Source organism: Scyliorhinus canicula, chromosome 18 (genome assembly GCF_902713615.1).
Source record: "Scyliorhinus canicula chromosome 18, sScyCan1.1, whole genome shotgun sequence".
NCBI lineage: Eukaryota > Metazoa > Chordata > Chondrichthyes > Carcharhiniformes > Scyliorhinidae > Scyliorhinus > Scyliorhinus canicula.
Genome location: NC_052163.1, coordinates 101,555,294 through 101,577,287, shown reverse-complemented (window position 1 = coordinate 101,577,287; position 21,994 = coordinate 101,555,294). Strand labels below are relative to the sequence as shown.

Below are 21,994 nucleotides of genomic sequence, written 5' to 3'. Positions count from 1 at the left end.
ACCACTACGCCATCACCTCCCCAGGTTAAGGGAGGAGAAGTGGGATTTGCATTCAGGTAGCACCTTTCCTGACGTCAGGATGCCCCGAAATGCTTCACAGCCAGTAAACTACTTTTTGATGTGTAGCCAGAGTTGTATGTAGGTGGAGGGGGACAACCAATTTGCGCACAGCAAGATCCCAGAAAGAACAGTGAAATATTGACCAGATAATGTGTGTTAAACGTCAGTTGATGTTGTCCACGGCACTGGGAGAACTCCCTTGTTCTTGTTTGAAACGAGCAAAGGAACCTTTTTACCTCTGGTTGGAAGGGTAACATCTCAGACAGTACAGCACTCCACAGTACTGCACTGCAGAGCCAGCCTAGATCATCTGCTCATGTCCCTTGAGTTGGTTTGAACCCATAACCTTCCGACTTGAATGAGACCATTGCTCTTTGAACCAAGGTAAATACGAAAGGACTTGAAACATTGGCCTGTTGTTACAGTCTGTGGAACAGAGGGGATTATGGAATGATTTGATTGAGTTGTTTAAAAATATGATGCGATGGGACAGAAGCAGACTGACTCCAGTGTTTGAGGACCAGATGAAAGCTTATGGGTGGGATTTTCCAACTGGGCCTGCCCCAAGGGCAGAAATTCCCGCTTGAGGTCAACAGGCCTTTAAATGACCCGCCAAATCTTCCCTCCCGCCTGCAACAATTCCTACGGTGGGGAGAACCGGAAAACTTACCCTTCATTTGTGAGACTTTTATAATCGAGAACAAGAAAACTGTTTTTGTACACAGGGTTGCGAACCTACGGAATGCACGACCAGGAATCGTGACTGAAACCAAGAGTAGGTCAATCATTAAATATAGGTTAAGTATGTAGTTAAAGGAAAGGGACATGGTGTTATGGAACAAAGTGACCGCAATAGATTGGGACTCCTGCTCGTGTAAAGGATAAACACCAGCATAGACTGTTTGGGTCAAATAGCCACTTCCTGTGTTTCTATGTTATTCTCTGTTTGTGTCATATTCCATTATCTTACATCCTGCTTTCCCATAATAATGTGGTTCTGCGAATAATGATCTAATAAATATCCTGAACAATTGGCATCCCAACAGCAATTACTAATTAACAACCGACTAATGAGGGTGGCACAGTGGTTAGCACTGCTGCCTCATGCCGCTGAGGACCTGGGTTTGATCCCCCCCCCCTAACTAACTAGAAGATATTTTTTTCATGTTTGAACAGAAATATTGGGGGTGGTTTTCTGGCCACATTGTGCCCTGCACAGTTCTCGCTCTGCCAAGAAAATTTGGCGTGAGGAGGAGACAGAGGTAGTGGTTGTGCTGCACGAGTAGAATGGGGGTATTATATTGCGGTTCTTGGGAGGTTTGGGATCGGGCCAGGATTCACGAGTGGATACAGCTATTATATGAGGAACCACGGGCGAGTGGCCACACAAATAATGAGTGTGGGGATCTTTACGCTGCACCGGGGGACCAGGCAGGGGACCAGGCAGGGCGATCCTATCTCCCTTCTGCTATTTGCATTAGCGATTAAGCCTTTGGCCATCCCTTTTAAGGAGGTCGGGATTGTGGAAGGGAATAGTACAGACAGGGGTGGAACATAGGGTGTCTCTGTATGCGGATGATTTATTGTTATATGTATCAGAGTGAAGTGCGTTAATGGGGAATATAATGGAGCTTCTCCGAACTTTTGCGTCCTTTTCAGGGTATAAATTAAACCCGGAGAAGAGTGAAGTATTTGGGATGTCCCACCCAGGGGCGGGATGGCTACCATTCCACAGGGCGGCAACTCACTTTAGGTATTTGGGGATGTCAGTGGTGGTGGTGGGGGTGGGGGGGGGGGGGGGGGGGGGGGGTGAAAGCGGATTTGGCAAAGTGAGATGGTCTTCCTCTATCACTGGCAGGTCGGGTGCAGGCGATTAGAACGATTGTGCTGCCACGCGGCGACGAGTATAGCCAGGGATTAGGAAGGTGGTTCTGCAGAGAGGGCGGCAGGTAGGGGGGTTGGGCCTCCCGAATTTATTATCTTACTATTGAGCGGTGAATGCCGAAAAGGTGAGGGTTTGGGTTTGGAGGGGGGAGTCCCAGTGGGTTAGAATGGAGGAGGACCTGTGAAGGGTATTGGGGTTGAGGGCATTGGCAACAGCGCCTCTCCAATAGCCCCGTGTAAATACTCTGGGAGTCCGGTGGTGGTGGCAAAGCTGAAGATTTGGAGACAATTGAGACAGCACATTAGGCTGGGGGCTAGGTCAGGGGAGATGCCAATTAGAGGGAATCATAGGTTTGAACCAGGGAAGCTGGATGGGAGGTTTTGAAGATGGGAGGAAAGAGAAGTCGGGACCTGTTCCTGGGGGGACGTTTTGCGAAGTTGGAAGAGTTGGGGGAGAAATATGAACTGGGGAGACAGGAAAGATTTAGGTACCTGAAATTCCGGGACTTTGCTCGGAAGGAGGTTCAGAGCTTCCCGATAGTGCCGGCACTTCATTATTGGAAGAGGTATTGACGGCAGGGGGAATGGAGAAGGGGGTGGTGTCAGCGATCTACGGGAGGATTCTGGGGGACGATGGGGTATCCATGGAGGGGATCAAAGCCAAGTGGGAGGAAGAGTTGGTGGAAGATGGTCTGTGGTGTGAGGTTCTCCGGAGGGTGAGCGCCTCAACCGCATGCGCAAGGTTGGGGCTGATACAGCTGAAGGTCGTGCGTAGGGTGCACCTCACGAGGGTGAGGATGAGCCAACTCTTTGAGGAAGTGGAGAATGTGTCTGAGCGATGTGGGAGGAGCCCCGCAAATCATGTACATATGTTTTGGTCCTGTCCGAAGCTGGAGATGTATTTGGAAGGAGGTTTTCAGTGTCATCTCTGGGTAATGCACATGAACCTTAAGCCAGGGCTCCTAGAAGCCATTTTCAGATTTTCGGACAGGCCAGGGCTGCCATTGGATGCGGGGTCAGATGTTGTAGCCTTCGCCTCACTGATTGCTCGTGGGTGGGTCCTGTTGGGGTGGAGGTCAGCTTCTCCGACCTGTTCCTCGGCTTGGCGGGGGGGAATCTACTGGAATTTCTGTCTCTCGAGAAGGTGAAGTTTGAGCTGAGGGGGATAAAGGAAGGGCTCTACAATTCATGGGGACTGTGTATTGTGCATTTTCGAGACTTGGTTGCATCGAACATTCGGGGGGTGGGGGAAGGGGGGGGTTGTGGTTATTGTTGTTCTTGAGTGCACTGTTTACTGATAATTTCTCTTTCTTTTTTACTTGAAATGTACAAGGATGTATACTGAAGGGGATGCTGTTTGGGAGATTGATACTTTGTTTTTGTTTTCTTTTGTTTATTTCATAAAAATGAGGAGAATCAAAAAAAGTTTTGATTTTGTTTTTATTTGGCGTGAGGCCACAAACTGGATTCTCGCCAAGCGCAAAATGGTTTGCGATTGTCCCAGGCCCTTCCAATTGGCAAGAACCAGATCTCTCCCAGTAAAGGCGAAAAGCTGATTTTAAATGTATTTGAATGAATTTCAATCTCTCAATCACTTCTCGGACTTTTGGCTATGATCAAGCAAAGGATGAGGCGCGATGCCTTTTCGTGTCAGCTTGGATCTTGTAAGTGTCTCTTGTAGAGACCACGAATTGACTTCAATTTGAATTGGTTTCTAGAACAAGCAATGAGATGGGTTGAGGGTTTTCCCTGTCCACTCTGTGCATTGGCTTTGTAACATTAAGGATGGGATTTTAAAAATTTAATCATTTCGATCTTGTTAATGAGATTGAATTCAGATCTTCAGCCTCGCGCAATTTTCCCGCCTAATAGTGGGATGTCAGCCGGGTGCCAATTACTACTGGTCCTTACAAAATAGGAACCGGGTGCAGTGGACATTCAATTTCATGCCCAATTAACTCTCAAGAACTTCCTCAATTTCACGCCAGGGGCCTGGCTGAACTCCGTTTTCTTTCGATTGAGTTTTATTTCATTCTCGATGACAGAGCTCCGTACTTGCTTGGAAGTTTTCTCGAATGTACACCTTGATCCTGCAAGGGGGAGCTCAAGAGGACATTGTAGCCTCCAGCTGTTTGGATACAGGGCAGTGCCAACCAGGCAGTGCCAAGGTGCATGGCCTATAGCGAGACCCACTGGGAGGGCCCTGTTGCCTCCGGGGGGGGGGGAATTGATGCCGGTGATCCTTGGGTGGGGGATGGTGCTAACGTCACCTCCCTGATCTGTGAAGACGGGCTTGCTAACGTGTTTAGGCCCCACCCCTCAAAATGCCAGGGCAAAGCACATTCAAAAAAATGGCAAACTATGGGAATGAGATTCGACTTCCGGGCGGCGAGCAAGGAGGTCGCAGGGAGAGGGGCTCCCGCAAGCGCCAAACAAGGAGAACACCCCCCCCCCCCCCCCCCCCCCCCGACAGGCCGGACGGCGGAAGAGGAGCCGGAGCGCGGCAGCGGAGGAGCCGGAGCGCCAGCGGAGGAGCCGGAGCGCGGCAGCGGAGGAGCCGGAGCGCGGCAGCGGAGGAGCCGGAGGACGGCAGCGGAGGAGCCGGAGCGCAGACGCCGGAGCGGCGACGGCAGAGGAGAGGCAGCGACTGGGGGCCCAACAGCAGCAGGTCCAACCCCTCTCCCTCCCCCCCCCCCCTCCACGCGGGCCAGGAGCGGTGCGGCGGCGGCGGCCCCTCTTCTCTTCCCCCCCCCACGCGGGCCAGGAGCGGTGCAGCGCGGCGGCCCCTCTTCTCTTCCCCCCCCCCCCACGCGGGCCAGGAGCGGTGCGGCGGCGGCGGCCCCTCTTCTCTCCCTCCCCCCCCCCCCCCCCACGCGGCCAGGAGCGGTGCGGCGGCGGCGGCCCCTCTTCTCCCCCCCCCCCCACGCGGGCCAGGAGCGGTGCGGCGGCGGCGGCCCTCTTCTCTCTCCCCCCCCCCCCCCCCCCAGCCAGCAGCGGGACACACCCCCCCCCCCCCCCGCCAGCAGCGGGACACCCCCCCCTCCCCCAGCCAGCGGGGCACCCCCCCCCCCCCCACAAGCAGAGGGACACCCCCCCCACAAGCAGCGGACACCCCCCCCCCCCCCACAAGCAGCGGGGACACCCCCCCCCCACAAGCAGCGGGGACACCCCCCCCCACAAGCATCGGGGACACCCCCCCCCACAAGCAGCGGGGACACCCCCCCCCCCCACAAGCAGCGGGGACACCCCCCCCCCCAAAGCAGCGGGACACCCCCCCCCAAAGCACGGGGACACCCCCCCCCCCCAAGCCAGCAGCGGGGACACCCCCCCCCCCCAACCGGCAGCGCCACGGCCCACCGCCCCCCCCCCCCAACTGCAGTGACCACCACGTGGCAAGACAAAGAACAAAGGGACTCTCTCTCTCTCTCTCCTGGTTGAGTGGGGAGAGAAGACAAAAGAAAAAAGAGACTTGTATTTCTGTTCAACCCAAAAGAAAACTGGTAAAGAGAAAAGGGGTAGGGGAAATAAATATTAAGATAGTGGGCCTGCCAGGGATAGAGGGTAGAAATCCCACAACATTCGTGGCTGCGATGCTGGGCTCCTTAGTGGGGCGGAAACTTTTCCCACCCCACCGGAAATGGACAGAGCTCATCGGTCACTGCGCCCGAAGCCCAAGGAAGGGGAAAAACCGAGAGCAGTTATAGCCAGACTGCACCGGTACCGGGATAGGGAGACAATCCTGCGCTGGGCCAAGGAGAATAGAGCCTGCAATTGGGGCGGCACGCCATCCGAATCTACGAGGATTTTGGAACGGACATAGCTAAGAGACGGGCGGAGTTCAACAGAGCGAAAGCAGCTCTCTATAAGAACAAAGTACGTTTTGGTATGCTGTACCCAGCAAAACTCTGGGTCACATACCAACACAAGAATATTTCTTTACAGCCCCTGCCGAGGCGAATAGATTCGTCGAGGAGCACGGGCTGGAAAAAATAAATGGGAAGTAGGGACGAGGGCCCATGGCAGATACGTCATGCCAACGGGGGTTGGGAGGGGTGAGGCAAAGCCAGCCCCCTCCCCCCTGGCAGGAACACCTAGAACGAAAAACAACCCAATGCCCAAGGGCCCGCTCCAGGTGGGAGGCCAGGCCCCGGCACGAGGGAACGCAGTACTGGAGAGGGGAGAGGGAAGCGGGACAGCAACCTCCGAGAGGGGAGCCACCGTGCTAGCAGAAAGCTAGCGAAGGGGCGCGCAACAGAGCAGGGCCGCAGCGCACCCCCAACAGGGGGAAGGCGCCAGGCAGGGGAGGGGGGTCACCCATCAAAGGTGGAGAGCAAATGGGACAGGAATGGGGAGAGAGGGGCAATGGAGGGTATACAGGGTATCCCCGAAAGGGATAGAGCGGGGGGGGGGGGGGCACTCGGGGGCGAGAGACCAGGGAGGGAAATGCAGGGACAAAGGAGGCCAGTAAGGGAATAGGCCACAAAGTGCCACAGACAAGGGCTCGAAACAGGGAACTGCTGCAAGCACCCACCCAGTACGGTCTGTGGGTGAAGGGGCCCCCCGGAGTGCAGGGACTACCCGCGTGGCGGACACACAGTGGACGGCCATGGCGGTGTCCCCGGGACAAGGGGAACCCCGGAGCGCAGGGACCCGACCGCATGGGAGAGCAGTGATAGTGGACATCCTGGACGGCCCCCTAACAAAGGGAAACCCCAGAGGGCAGGGCGCGTCCACCGGACAAATATGGTTAACCCCACAGGAGCAAGGGGGCAGAAGCCCCCCACCAGAATAGTCACCTGGAACGTAAGGGGACTTAACGGCCCAGTGAAGAGATCTAGAGTCCTCACCCACCTTAGAAACATGAGGGCCGACATAGTCTTCCTCCAAGAGACGCACTTGAGGGAGCAGGACCAACTGCGGGTAAGAAAGGCTGGATGGACAAACCTATCATTCCTGTTATGGGGCAAGGGCCAGGGGGTGGCGATCCTGATTGGCAAGAGGACAATGTTTAGGCGACAAAGACGGTTACGGACCCAGGGGGACGTATGTCATGGTCAGCGGGGCCCTGGATGGGGCCCGGTAGTTCTAGTTAACGTGTACGCGCCCAACTGGGACGACACGAGCTTCATCCAAAAGACCATGGCAGAAATCCCGGACATAGCGACGCACCGACTAATCATGGGGGGGACTTCAACTGTGTACAGGACCCAACGAAGACAGATCAAACCCCAGAACGGGAGAACCTCAAACATGGCAAGGGAACTCAGCCACTATATGGAGCAGATGGGACAGTAGACCCCTGGAGATTCGCCCACCCGGGGAGAAAGAATTCTCTTTCTTCTCCCCAGTACACAACGTGTACACCAGAATTGACTTCTTTGTGGTGGGGAAAACGGTGCTTCCAGAGATAGACAAGGTGGAATACTCCGCAATTGTGATATCAGACCACGCTCCACACTACATGGATGTGCGGCTAGAGACGGGAAGGGCCCAGCGCCCCAAATGGAGTTGGACGGTGCCTTACTAGCTGACAAGGCCTTCAGCGAAAGGATAGCGCAGGCCATAGCGGAGTACACTGAGATCAACCAAAACGGGAGTCTCACCCTCCACGTTCTGGGAAGCGCTTAAGGCCGTACTAAGAGGGGAAATCATAGCCTACAAAGCGCAAGAGATAGGGAGGAAAGGGTGGCTAGGCAGAAGCTGGTCGACTCCATACTGGAGGTAGACCATAAATACTCCGAGGCCCCGACTGTAGAACTCCTGGCGGAGAGAAAAGAATTACACAACTTGACCTGCTCTCCACCAGGAAAGCAGTACACCAACTCCGCCAGGCACGCGGGGCCCTATACGAACACGGAGACAAAGCCAGCCGCCTGTTGGCCCACCAGCTGAGAAAGCAGGCAGCCAGCAGAGAATTGCGCAAATCAGAGATACCAGAGGCACGTTGGAAACAGAACCAGAGAGGATTAACAAAACCTTCAAGCCTTCTACCAAGAGCTGTACACCTCAGAGCCCCCAACGGGAAGGCTGGGATGAACCGGTTTCTTGACGACTGAACATACCAGTTGTGGGAGAGGGCAGAAAACGGGATCTGGAAGCACCACTAGCACTGGGAGAGATCATGGAGAGCATTAGCTCCATGCAGGCGGGAAGGCGCCGGACCGGACGGATTCCCGGCGGACTTCTACAAAAAATTTGCGGCAGCGCTGGCCCCGCACCTGCGGGAGATGTTCACAGACTCGCTAGCTAGGGCACGTTGCCACCCACGTTAGCACAGGCCTCAATCTCGCTGATACCTAAGAAAGACAAGACCCAACGGAATGTGGGTCATACAGACCCATATCTCTGCTGAATGCAGACGCCAAAATACTGGCCAAAATCCTAGCCAAAAGGCTAGAAGACTGTGTACCTGAGGTGGTCACAGAGGACCAGACGGGCTTTGTCAAAGGTAGACAGCTGACCGCGAAATCAGGCCCTGCTGAACGTATAATGACCCCCTCCGGGAGAGAACACAAGAGGTGATCGTCTCCCTGGACGCAGAAAAGGCCTTCGACAGAGTCGAGTGGAAATACCTCATAGAGGTACTGGAGCGGTTCGGGCTTGGAACAGGGTTCACCGCTTGGGTAAAGCTCCTGTACAACGCTCCCATGGCGAGTGTACAGCCAACAATACCAACTCCCAATACTTCCCGCTGCACAGGGGCACCAGACAAGGATGCCCACTGTCCCCGCTGCTGTTCGCACTAGCAATCGAACCGCTAGCAATCGCGCTCAGGGCAGCAAAAAATTGGAGGGGGATCCGAAGGGGAGGTAGAGAGCACAGAGTCTCACTCTATGCGGATGATCTGCTCCTCTATATCTCGGACCCACAAAGCAGCATGGACGGAATCATCGCGCTCCTGAAGAGTTTGGAGCCTTCTCGGGCTACAAACTCAACATGAGCAAAAGTGAGATCTTCCCAGTACACCCGCAAGGGGGGGGGGGGGGGGGGGGGGGGGGGGGGGCAGCACTAAGGGGCTGCCGTTCAAACAAGCCCGACATAAATTCCGCTACCTGGGGATCCAAATAGCCCATGACTGGAAAGGGATCCACAAATGGAACCTCACCAGCCTGACGGAGGAAGTTAAAAAGGACCTGCAAAGATGGAACACACTCCCGCTCTCCCTCGCGGGGAGAGTTCAGACGTCAAAATGAACGTACTGCCCAGGTTCCTCTTCCTGTTTTAGATCCATTCCGATCTACATCCCCAAGGCCTTTTCAAAGCGCTGGACAAACTCATCATGGCGTTCGTATGGGGGGGTAAAAATGCTAGGATCCCAAAGAAGGTCTTACAAAAAACAAAAACCAGGGAGGTGTTAGCCCTCCCGAATCTACAATTCTACCACTGGGCAGCAACAGCCGCGCGAGTAAGGGGATGGATCCAGGAGCCAGAAGCTGAGTGGGTGCGTGCGGAGGAGGCCTCCTGCATGGGAACCTCCATCCGGGCCCTCGCCACGGCAGCACTCCCATCCCCACCCAAAAAACCACTCCAGCAGCCCAGTGGTGACAGCCACCCTCCAATCCTGAAACCAACTGCGGCAGCAACTTGCCTGACCAAAATGTCGAACAGGCTCCCATCTGCAACAACCATAGGTTCAAACCAGCACTGACCGACGCCACCTTCAAAAGGTGGAGGCAGGACGGGGGGACACCTGACAGTCAGGACCTATACCACGACGCAGGATCGCAACTGGACGAACTGACAGAGAAATTTCAGCTAGCTGGGGGGAACGAGCTACGGTACCTGCAGCTCAAAAACTTCCTACGAAAGGAGACAAGGACGTACCCACAACCGCCACGACAGACACTACTGGAAGACCTACTGGACGCATATCCTAGAGAAAGGAACTGTAGTGACATGTATGACCGACTGGTAGATAGGGACGACACCGTACTGGACGCAACAAGGAGGAAATGGGAGGACGACCTGGGGATGGAGATCGGGTGGGACTCTGGAGCGAAGCACTGCATAGGGTCAACTCCACCTCCACGTGCGCAAGGCTCAGCCTGACGCAACTAAAGTGGTACATAGAGCCCACTTAACAAGAACCCGTAGAGTAGGTTCTTCCCGGAGTGGAACAGATGTGAACGGTGCCAAAGAGGCCCGGCCAACCACGCCACATGTTCTGGTCTTGCCCCAGACTCGTGGAGTACTGGACAGCCTTCTTCGAGGTAATGTCCAAAGTGTGGGAGTGAGGGTGGAGCCATGCCCTAGAGTGGCGGTCTTCGGGTTTCAGAACAGCCAGATCTATTCCTGGGAGGAGGCAGACGCCCTTGCCTTTGGTCCTCCTGATCGCCCGCCGTAGAATCCTTTTGGCTGGCGGTCAGCAGCACCGCCCAGAGCTGCGGACTGGCTGTCCACCTCTCGGAATCTCTCCAAATGGAGAAAATCAAATTTGCCATCCGAGGGTCCGGACGACGGCTTCCACAGAACTGTGGAGCCATTCATGCAACTGTTCCGGGACCTATTTGTGGCCATGTACAAGAGGAAGAATAGTCGGGGAAGGTAGCGGGGGGGGGGGGGGCTACAGGTTCGTTACGGGGGTTCGATGGCTAGCTAAGGCCCAAAACCAAACTAAATAAACATGTTGAGGGGTGGGGGGGGGGGGGGGTGGGGGGGGGGGGGGGGGGGGGGGGGGGGGGGGGGGGGTGGGGGGGGGGGTGGCGCAGTTACTACTACGAAGATGCTTACCTGTAAATATGTATGTTAATTTTTGCGTGTTTGTTTTTTTTTCTTTTTTTCTTTCTCCTAACAATTTGTAATTTGTTCAATAAATATGAAAACTGAATAAAACACATTTATAAAAAAAAACTGGAAGATCTTGTCAGGAAACGTGCCCTGTTTCTTTAGGCAGAAACACGTCAATTTTCTGACTGACCCTTTGCGATTCCTCGAAAAATTCCGCCCCTTTTCTTTCGATAGCTATTTGCTGTATCATGAATTCAGTGGTCGTGTAAAACCATGTTTTTAACCACAGGGCCCAACAAGGATGATGGAAGAGAAATTTCCTTTTTAACATTGTTTTGATTTTCAATTCGCACAAAATTCAATTGCAGCTCAGTTTCTCAGCAATGGATTATTTTACCAAACTAACTGGTCAACACCATTACCGGCCCCAAATCTGCCGGTTGCTATAGTACAGATGAGTTGCTCTACATGGGTTATAAATTGAAATGTGATCCAAATGCAATTATGACATGTTCCACTTCTGGCCTGACTTTGTTTTTCTTTCAGGTAAAGCATTCAATGTTGTACAAATGACTGCAAAGAGTCTTTCTCTAGTATGCATCATCTGATGAATCACATGAGAGCACATCACAACCTAACCGATACTTCAAGTAAGTTGACCATTAGGCCAACACCTGCACAGCCAGTTTGCAAGTAAATGTTTGCTGAGCAAGCAGTCTGTGAAATTACTGCTGCGGAAAGCATTGGAGTTGGTACCTGATCTCCCCCAGAACGTGTGACACCCCCATCTTGGGGGTGGGAGGCTCATCGACCCTGTTCAATACCAAAACCCTGTCAAAGGCCAGGAGAGTGTAATTCAGTCCCCATCACTAAATCCGACAAACATTGCTAGCTGTTTGTCATAACCACAGGTGGCAGCTACAAACATATCTTTGAAAATGTAATGAGCAATATGTACAGTTTCCAGAAGGACTTAACCGTACTCAATGATTTGAAAAGTGTCATAATATGCACTCATACACATCATGAGGTAAAGACAGCAGTGATAGACACCCAGGTTAGCCAATCAACACACAGGACAATCACTAGACAGAACACTAGAGGGGGGCTTCCTACTATAAAACACACGAGGCATCAGCACTCCGCCTCTTTCTACTGGTGACAACTGTAGTGACAGTCAGGGCGTATATCAGTTAGCACCTTCTACACGTGGCTCAGAGTTAGTCTTGTCTAGTTAGTTAGAGTTAGCACACTTAGAGTAGTAGAGTGTCAACCCAGCAAGCTGTGTGCATTGTTACAAAGTTCAATAAATCTGATTGAACTAACGTCTAAGTTTGGTGTCTGCTTTACAGTCTAACTGCATCCAGTTGTAGTCCGTATTACCCCAGGGTCAGCAGCACGACAAAAAGCTCCTTAAAATTTGAATCAGCTGCTCACACTTTTGATAATTATGGAAGACGCTCAGACAGTGAGACCGCCTGAAATCTCCAATCAGCTGAAGACAACTCTCTGAAGGCGGCAGGCTACCTCACAGCGCCGGGGACCGGTTCAATTCCAGCCTCGGTGACTGTGGATTTTGGACATTCTACCCGTGTCTGCGTGGATTTCCTCCTCTAGTCTAAGATGCACCGGTTAGGGGGATTGGCCATGATAATTGCCCCTTAGTGTCCAAAGGTTAGGCGGGGTTACTGGGTTACGGGATCGGTGGGGGCTGTGTCTAGATAGGTGCTCTTTCAGAGAGTGTGCAGACTCGATGGGTTAATGGCCTCCTTCTGCACTGTAGAGAATCTGTGAATCTTATGTCTCACTTTCCAACAGTTATTAGCCATGCAAATGGTCAGTTGAAGCTGGCCCAACCCCCACCTGCTGCCCTGTTACACCAATGCAGGTGTTTGCGTATTTTCTTTATGGCCCCAGTTTGTCAGTGTCCCAGCAGCCGAAAGGGTGACTTTAGACTGAGAGTTCTATCCATTGCATCTAGTGGATGAATTGGTGAGCCAGACCCTAACTCTGTGCACTGGGGATGTGTAGGTGAATGCTTTTTCTTGCTTTCGAGCTAATTCTTTTCTCTGCCCCCTCAACCGATATCGCATAAAAACAGATTATCTGGTCAATATCACATTCCCGTTGTGAGAGCTGGCTGTACGGATACTGGATGCTGCCTATCCGACACTTTGAAGTGTCGTCACTATTGGCTGTAAAGCACTACATAAATGTGTTTATTCATGAAGGCCCACCTTCTCAGCCTTACCCCTCGCCTGAGGTGCGGTGATCCTCAGGTTAAATCACCGCCAGTCAGCTCTCCCCCCTCAAAGGGGAAAGCAGCCTGTGGTCAGCTGGGACTATGGCAACTTTACTTTTCTTACATGAATTTGTCTCTTTCTGTCTTTTTTCTTTCCCAGCCTATCCTTCCAGCCCAGGGCTGACAACATGATCCCAGAACTTTATCACAGCAATAAGCCATGCGAAAGTGAATGACAGCAGTTGAGACTGATCTGGCTGCTGTGAGGTTGATGGTTCCATTCCATTTATTGGAGATCAAGGATCATAGGATCCTTACATGCAGAGAGCCATTTGACTCATCGAGACAGCACCGACCCTCAAAGAGCACCCTATCTAGACACATGCCTCCACCCTATCCCAGTAACCCCACCTAACCATCTGGACACTTAAGGGCAATTTATTATCCAATCCACCTAACCTGTACATCATTTCGACTGTGGGAGGAAACTGGAACCCCCGGAGGAAGCCCACGTAGACACTGGGAGAATGTACAAACCTGGGCAGCAGGGTAGCATGGTGGTTAGCATAAATGCTTCACAGCTCCAGGGTCCCAGGTTCGATTCCCGGCTGGGTCACTGTCTGTGTGGAGTCTGCACGTCCTCCCCCTGTGTGCGTGGGTTTCCTCCGGGTGCTCCGGTTTCCTCCCACAGTCCAAAGATGTGCGGGTTAGGTGGATTGGCCATGCTAAATTGCCCGTAGTGTCCTAATAAAAGTAAGGTTAAGGGGGGGTTGTTGGGTTACGGGTATAGGGTGGATACGTGGGTGGATAGGGTATAGGGTGGATACGTGGGTTTGAGTAGGGTGATCATGGCTCGGCACAACATTGAGGGCCGAAGGGCCTGTTCTGTGCTGTACTGTTCTATGTTCTATGTTCCACACAGTCAGCCAAGGCTGAAATTGAACCCAAGGCCCTGGTGCTGTGAGACCACAGTGCTAACCACTGTGCCACCGAGCCCTGCTTTCCAACTCTAATTGGATTCCTTCCCGCCAGATTGGCACCAATTGGACATCCAATGCTCAATTGACTGAGCTGAGATGACTGGGACCGGGCTGGTTGCAAGCAGAGAATTCTCTACTTTGCTCCCGCCGGCCCATCCCCATCCCTAAACCTTTTGAAATATTGTTGCTATTGTAATGTTAAGAGACGCAGCAGCCATTTTAAAAATTCATTTTCAAGGTGTGGGCATCGCTGGTTAGACCAGCAATCATTGCCCATCCCTAATTACCTTTGAAAAGCTGGTGGTGAGCTGCCACCTTTGAACCGCTGCAGTTCCTGTGGTGTGGGCACACCCACAGTGCTGTTAGGGAGGGAATTTCAGGATTTTGCAAGTGGCAGTACAGCGCAACACCAGCAGTCAGTTAACCTTCTGTTGCCCTATTATGTATTTTCTTTTATTCCCTTTTCTTTCCATGTAGTTAATGACTGTTGAGCTGCTCGCAGAAAAATACTTTTCACTGTACCTCGGTTATACGTGACAATAGACAATCCAATCCAAGGGCTGGGTAATCTTTTTTTGTTGGCGTTGATCAAGGGATAAATATTGGTCAGGGTACTGTGGCGAATACCCTGCCCTTCGAAATAGTGTCACAAGCTCTTTCTCCCCACCTGAATATGCAGGCAGGGCCTCCATTTTAATCCGAAAGATGGCACTTCTGGTAGCACAGTACTCCCTCACTGCTTCATCGGCCTAGTGTAATGTGCTGAAATATCGGGATGGCATTCAAACCCACAGCTTTCTGATTCTGAAATGAAAATGCCACATTGAGCTGTGGCAATTCATTGAATATACTGTTAGGTTTTAAAAAACCATGAAAGGTGCCAAGAGCCAAGGATTAACTTTTGAAATGGTTTTGTCTTGCAGATGTGAAGGATGTAAACTACGCTTCCGAACACATCGATCCCTTTTCAAACATATGCATTTATGTTTTAACACTCCGGCGTATTCCCTGCCACAGAAGATAGACAGGCAGTGTCCCAGCCCTTTATCTGTCAGTGAATCGGGTCCTCTGATTAAACAGCCAGTCTCTGTGGAACCAGTGAAATTTCAAAGCGTGATCAAGCAGCTTGAAAAGAATAGCAGCGTGGCAAACATGGACACCATTTGCAAGGCAGTCGATTCAAGGTCGCTCCCGCCTCTACCAAATCCCCTGCCAACTCTTCACCCTTCACTGAATCCTATGCCATTGGTCTCAGCAGCCCCACATTCGTTTTCACTGCTGGAGCCATCTCTGTTTGCCACACCCAGCCTCAGCAGGTTTCCTAGCCAAGCCCACACTCCAGTGCCCAGGCCTTTCATTCCATACATGCATCCCGCACCTTACAGCCTCTCCCAAGATGCCACACAGTCACGCTTCAGGTCTTATGTTCCCTCCGAGAGTCTGCCATTCTCCAATGCGGTCTGGAGGAAGAATACGGGTAAGGTGTATTTTTTAATCTTGGAACCTTTTTTTTTACCTTCTAAAGAAAAATGGAGTTTCAATTTGCTGTCAGTCTTTCCATGTTGAATGTTAAATTCCTAGTGAAAACGGCAATTTGTGAATTAGATTTACAGGAAGGGCATTCTGGAAGAAACTAATATTTGTATGCTTTTCGCCATAATAAATGACCCTCTAATGAAATCACTTTTTCTTCAGAATTGCATCTTTCAAAGTTAGCAAACCATTGTTTATGAGGGAAAAATACAGTTTTTTAAAAAAATATTGGGTGAAAGTGGCTTAACTCCTGGGCACCTGTTTATGTTGGGGTTTTTTCTGGTCACTTCCTTGATATTTTCAATTTTCTTACCAGTGAATTTCATCGATCCTGCTGACCTGAGTTATTCAAACCATCAGCTGAAATGAGTCATGTGCTGCCAGTCCGATGTTATATTTTAGCGCCATAATGGCACAGAAGGAAGCCATTCAGCCAACCGAGTCAATCCTCCTATGCTGTCCCCAGAGCCCTAGAACGTTTTCCTTCAAATGCCTATCCAATTGAAATCATTGATCATCTCCGCGCACAACACCTTTATAAGCAACGAGTTCCAAACCCAAAAATTCTGCCTCACTCTCCCCCCCCCCCCCCCCCCCCCCCCCCCCCCCCCCCACCCCGCCCACCGCTCCCCTCCTGAATCACTTGCCTGAAACCTTAAATCTGTGACTGAATTATACACTGCGCACACTGGGCTAAATCGCTGGCTTTGAAAGCAGACCAAGCAGGCCAGAAGCATGGTTGATTCCCATAACTTAATTTGAAGCCTACTCGTGACAATGAGCGATTTTTATTTTCAATTTCATTTCATAGCAGGTTTGGGAGCGACTGGGGAGGTGGGGATCTGCAAATTTCCTGCATTACCTTCCCACCCCAGTCCCTCCGCATTTTCAAGTGGCATGGCTGAGGCCTAGGCCAGCCCCACTGCCCTTTCCCCAAAAGAGGTACTTAAGTGAGCAATCAGTGACCACTTAACGGCGTTTCCTCTTTTTACCCCTCCCTTTCAATTTATTGCCCTCGAGGCTCCACAGGCTTTGGATGGGAAAGGGGTGGGGCTAATCCCCATTGGGCAGCACGGTAGCACAAGTGGATAGCACTGTGTCTTCACAGCGTCAGGGACCCAGGTTCGATTCCCCGCTGGGTCACTGTCTGTGCGTAGTCTACACGTTCTCCCCGTGTCTGCGTGGGTTTCTTCCCGGTGATCCGGTTTCCTCCCACAGTCCAAAGACATGCAGGATAGGTGGATTGGCCATGATAAATTGCCCTTAGTGACCAAATAAAGTTGGGAGGGTTATTGGGTTGCGGGGATAGGGTGGAAGTGAGGGCTTAACTGGGTCGGTGCAGACTCGATGGGCAGAATGGCCTGCTTCTTCTCTGCTGTCTGTAGTTCTATGTTCTAATCAAGATTATCAGCAGCTCCCTGAGCTAATTAATGCTCCAAAAAATGGCAACCAATATTGGCAGAGATACGGTCCTTGTTAACTCTTCAACTGGCAGGGTAGAAAAATGCCCACTCTGGATCGAACTGGTTACAATGGGGCAGAGTTTAACGAAATGGGAACAAAGTCCATAGCAAGCGTGTTTCCCTGCACTCGCAGCACCAGAAACAAGGCTATTAAACACGACTTGCGTTTGATAAGGGGCCTCAACTGGGAACGTGTGGCCGAGGCCCCACATAGCCCTGTTTGTGCGCTGGGGAGCTCTGCTCGCCAGAACCTCCTCAGTAGCAAAAGATCGGGATGCATTTGATCTCAAGAAGCCCTTGACGCCCCCCCCCAACACACTATGCACCTTTCCCAGCGCACAAAACAGGGCTGTGTGGGGCCTCGGCCACATGTTCCCAGTTGAGGCCCCTTATCAAACGCAAGTCTGTTTATAGCCTTGTTTCTTGGTGCTGCGAGTGCAGGGAAACACGCTTGCTATGGGCTTTGTTCCCATTTCGTTAAACTCACCCCCATTGTAACCAGTTCGTCATGCCAGAGTGAGGCATTGTTTTCTACCCTGCCAGTTGAAGAGTTAGCAAGGACCGGAGCAAAGATCGGGACAGAAAAGAAGCTGCGCATTCCATGATCCCCACGCCTTGAGGAACTCCAGAACCTGCACCTTTGTTTTGGATATACATCTGCGTTGCTCTCAAGTCAGAGTAACAACGTGGCCATAGATCCCTAGAAAGGCCCCTTGCGGGCGTCCCAGCTTCACACCTCCGTTTCCCAAGTCTGGTGAGGTGTCGGAAATCTGAGCACACTGAATAAGGATGTGACCAAATGGCATTCGCTTAAGTAGGGTAACCTACTTGGGCGAGTTTCACCTCATATCTACCAAGCCTCCCCGGGATCTACCAGCCGCCCCCAGCGCGGCTGCAGCCATGCACCATTCAGTACTGGTCCCGCAAAGTGGACCAGGCAGAATGGTACCCGGCCCGGGCCATCAGAGTGTAGGGTAGCTCCTAGCCATCCCCTGGAATGCAGGCCACTGGGCACTGCCAAGTTGGTAGGAGCACTGCCTGGGTGTCAGTGCAAGGGTGCCCAGGTGTTCAGAGTGGCACTGCCCAAGGGTCAGGGGCCTGAGGGGGCATGCCCATGAAAGGATGATGGAGGTTAGGGGGGGTGCATGGCAGGTAAGTGGGCCCTCTGGGAGGTTGCGGATGGTGACAGTGGGTGTCATGGAGGGGGGACCTGCAAGAGGGTGTGGGTGGGGTGCCTGTAGAGGGGGGAACTCCGTAGCGAATGTCCTCACTTGGGGGTGGGGGGGGGGGGGGGGGGGGGGGGGGGGGGGGGGGGGGAGGTGGGTGTGTGTGTGACAATGCCCAAGGGTGGGGAGAGTGGGGAACCCACAAGCTCACTGAGAGATCGGGGCAATCTTTCAGAACGGTGGCCCAATCTCTGAGTTCAGATCCCAGCAGCTGAAAAAAATTCTAAGTGTGGGCTAAACAGACGAGAAACTGCCCAGGGCCCAAATACGTGACTAAGTGGCATTTGATAGTGCTGGGGGACTCCCTGATAAACCCGCTACAAATTAACTTAGAAATGTTTCCTTTAAATTCCACCCTATAAATATATAAATCTAAATGAATAACTTGGATATTAGAATGCAGAGTAAAATTTCAAAATTGCTTATGGTACCAAACTTGCACGTGTGGCAAACAATGAGGATGGTATCAATTGACTATGACAGAACATGGATAAAAGCTTGCAGAATGGGCAGACAAGTGGCACATGGAATTTAATAGAGAGCTGTGATGTACTGCATTTCGGTATGAGGGATTCAGCGAAGTGATGTAGACTAAATGACACAGTTCTAAAGTGAGGATGGACCCAGGGGTTCACATGCATAGATCTTTGAAAGTGGCAGGAAATGTAGAGTGGTGAGCAAAGCATAGGGGCACTTGGCTTCCACAATTCGAGACAGAGTGCAACAGCAGGGAAGTTATGCTGAATCTTTTCAAAGCTCTGATTTACCTATAACTGGAATATTGGGTGCGATTTAATGGCCACGCTACACCGGAAAGCACCTCGCCACAGTGCAGCTTGGCCGATAAAAGCCGGGAGAGTCCCCAGGGCGGCACGGTGGCATAGTAGTTACCACTGTTGCCTCATAGCGCTGAGGACCCGGGTTTTGATCCCCGTCGTGGATCACTGTATGTGTGGAGTTTGCACATTCTCCCCCGTGTCTGTGTGGAGTTGCACATTCTCCCCGTGTCTACCTGGGTCTTACCCCCACACACCCAAAGATGTGCAGGTTAGGTGGATTGGCCACGCTAAATTGCCCCTTAATTGGAAAAAAAAAATGGGTTACTCTATTTAAAAATAAGCTGGGAGACCCTGCTCCCAGGTTTCTACCGGGCTCACAATGTTTTGCAAGATCTACACAATCTCCCAAGATCGTGCCCATGTGGGCAGGATCACTTCTTAGCAAATCTGCGTATTAGACAGAGACAGCTAGTCTCACTCTAGCGTGCAGTTTCCTGAGGTACCCAAGGCTTTGGGATCTATCCCCTTTGTCTCGGAGTGCTCAGGGGAATGCTGGTCAGAGTCCTGTTGGCAGTGCCTGGGTGCCAGGTTGGACATTGCCAGGGTGCCAAGCTGGCAATCTTGCACAGGTGCGATTGGGTCGGGGGTGCCCTGCGCGGGTCTTGGTGGATGTGCCTGCGGGGGGGGGGGGGGGGGGATCCTCCCGTAGTGCATTGGAGGTGGGGGTGGTCAGGGGTCGTGTCGAGGGCTTTGGAGATCAGGACATAATTTACAAAAGCAGAGCTACTCGATGCAGAAAACGGGGCTATTGCGGCCTCGGCTGTGAGTCCCCTGGTGAGGCCCACTATTTAATGCGTTGTAAAGCTATGTGTTTCTTGGTGCTGTGAGCACCGGGAAAGGTGCAGTTAAACACGCAGGCTATGGGACTTTGTTGCCATTTAGTTGAATCACGCCCGTACGGTGAAGTTTGGTTCCTGATGCCCAGTGCTTTTAAATCCATTCTATGTGACGAAGGGTGTAGTGTGGTTGTATTGACTCCTCACCATACATTAACAGCAGAATGATTTTGGTTTCGAGTAACTTCATAAAATGCACTTTCTTGGTAAATTCTAATCAAGTATTGTTTATCACCTCTCTTGCAGCTCAGTCTGCAAACAGCAGAATTGTGTGGGAGCATACCAGGGGTCGATACAGCTGTATGCAGTGTCCATACTCGAGTGTGTCACGGGAAGAAATGACCTTGCACCTGCAAGAGCATAACACAATCCTCGGCAGCAGATTACCGAATGAGATGGGTATGTTCGTAAATGCTGGCGACAACTATGGTGCACTGTCGATGCAATTCAGTGAATCTCTGTTTACCTAAGTTTACATGGACTGAGGGCTGTGCTCAGAAAGGCAGCCAACCAATATTATATGCTTTAAAAGCTGAAAGTTCAACAGTATCTATTGTGATTGTTGGTGAATTTTGGATCCAGTGAATATTTTTCTGTTGGAAGTTGACACAAAAGTATACACGCCAGCTTGCACCAAAAGAAGCAACCATTTGTTTTTTGCCATTGAGACGCAGTGGTGAAGTGGCACTCTGTATTTTCATTTGTTCATGTTTCACATGATTTCTTACCCTCGTGAAGGAATGAATACCTTGTTGGAGTACAATTTCATGGATTTCAAGTGCCCTTTGCAGCACCCTCGCACAACTAGGGGGCTGGTTTCGCATAGTGGGCTAAACAGCTGACATCGGAATGCAGACAATGCCAGCAACGCGGGTTCAATTCCCGTACCGGCCTCCCCGAACAGAGCGCCGGAATGTGGCGACTAGGGGCTTTTCACAGTAATTTCATTGAAGCCTACTTGTGACAATAAACAATTATTAATATTATTATTATTAACTCCGCTGCTGTTCATGGTAAAATAATGGGAACAATTTGACCACGAGGTTCATCAAAAGTCTTCACCTGACCTTCATAAATCCTAAGTTCAAGGCATAGGTGACTGGATAGTCATCAATTTTCCCTTTAACCTGGGGCTCTAAGGCCAGTTGTAACACCTCTTGGCAAAATCTGAGGAACAAATCTGGACTTTCCCCGTTTGCATAGTTCGATTCCCCTGCCTTAACCAGATAAGGCCATCAAGGAAATATTGAATCACTATTTTGCACACTATCCTTCATAATTGTACTTTCATACTAAGGGTCCCAGCAGATTTGACCTTGAAGTTCTTGGATTTTGATGATACGTTTACCTCATTTCTGGGTCAAGAGCCAATAGGATATCCATATTATACTTCGCATTTCCACTTAATTAACGAAAAGTCTATTTTCTTAATTTTTTGTGTAAAAACCTTTAGCTTTTTTCAACCTTTTTTTTTTTAGTTTTCTATACAAATGTATTTAAGGCAGCAATTTGTTTGACATTGCCGAGATAATACGTTTACATAGTGCCCGAAACCCACGGGTATCTCTCATTATAGTATCATTGAGCACCATGCCAGACTTGCGAGCAGCACACGCGTTTGATGTATCGAATATCCCACATCACGTTTCAAACAGTTCCCTCACTGTTCTGCTAGGTCACTCTTAATATGCCAAGATACCTGTATCACATTTGCAGTATTCTTTAAAGCATGTTGCAATAAATACTGTAGAGTTTGAAACCCTCTTTGGAAAAAGTTGCAGACGCCCAGACAGAAATTCCAATGCTCTTATGAGTGGATTTTTATCCCAGTTTGGCTGCTTTTTGCTCGGGGTTAGTGCCAAGTGTTGTTAGTGGCACTTCCTGCTTAATGGAATTTTCTACAGACATCACATCATCTGTTTTGAGTATATGTCCTTAAGCATTATAAGTGTTGCCTTCTGCTGTATCCTACAACGGCAATGGTGCTTTTGCAACAATTAAACCTGGAACTTTAAAGTGATGTTGTGGGATAATGAGCGCAAGTAATAAAATATCTTTGTCCGGAATTCTCCCTCCCCATTCAGGTGTGGGTGGGGGCAGATTTTCTGAGTTGCTGTATCCCAAGGCATCGGTGGATGCTATATTACTTGTGTAAGTGTCCAAATAGGACCAAGCAGGGAAAAGGACCCATTCCGGGGTTCAAA

The 21,994-nt window shown here is 51.1% G+C and overlaps 1 long non-coding RNA gene across 1 annotated transcript in view; it reads left to right on the top strand.

Moving 5' to 3' along the window:
• LOC119953327 overlaps positions 1 to 20,684 on the top strand; it is a 50,790-nt gene extending 30,106 nt beyond the window's left edge. The window contains exons 3-5 of the long non-coding RNA XR_005457996.1: positions 11,218 to 11,321; positions 14,817 to 15,370; positions 20,037 to 20,684. This is a non-coding gene — a long non-coding RNA (uncharacterized LOC119953327). The remainder of the gene's footprint in view (positions 1 to 11,217; positions 11,322 to 14,816; positions 15,371 to 20,036) is intronic.
• The last annotated feature ends 1,310 nt before the right edge of the window (positions 20,685 to 21,994 follow it).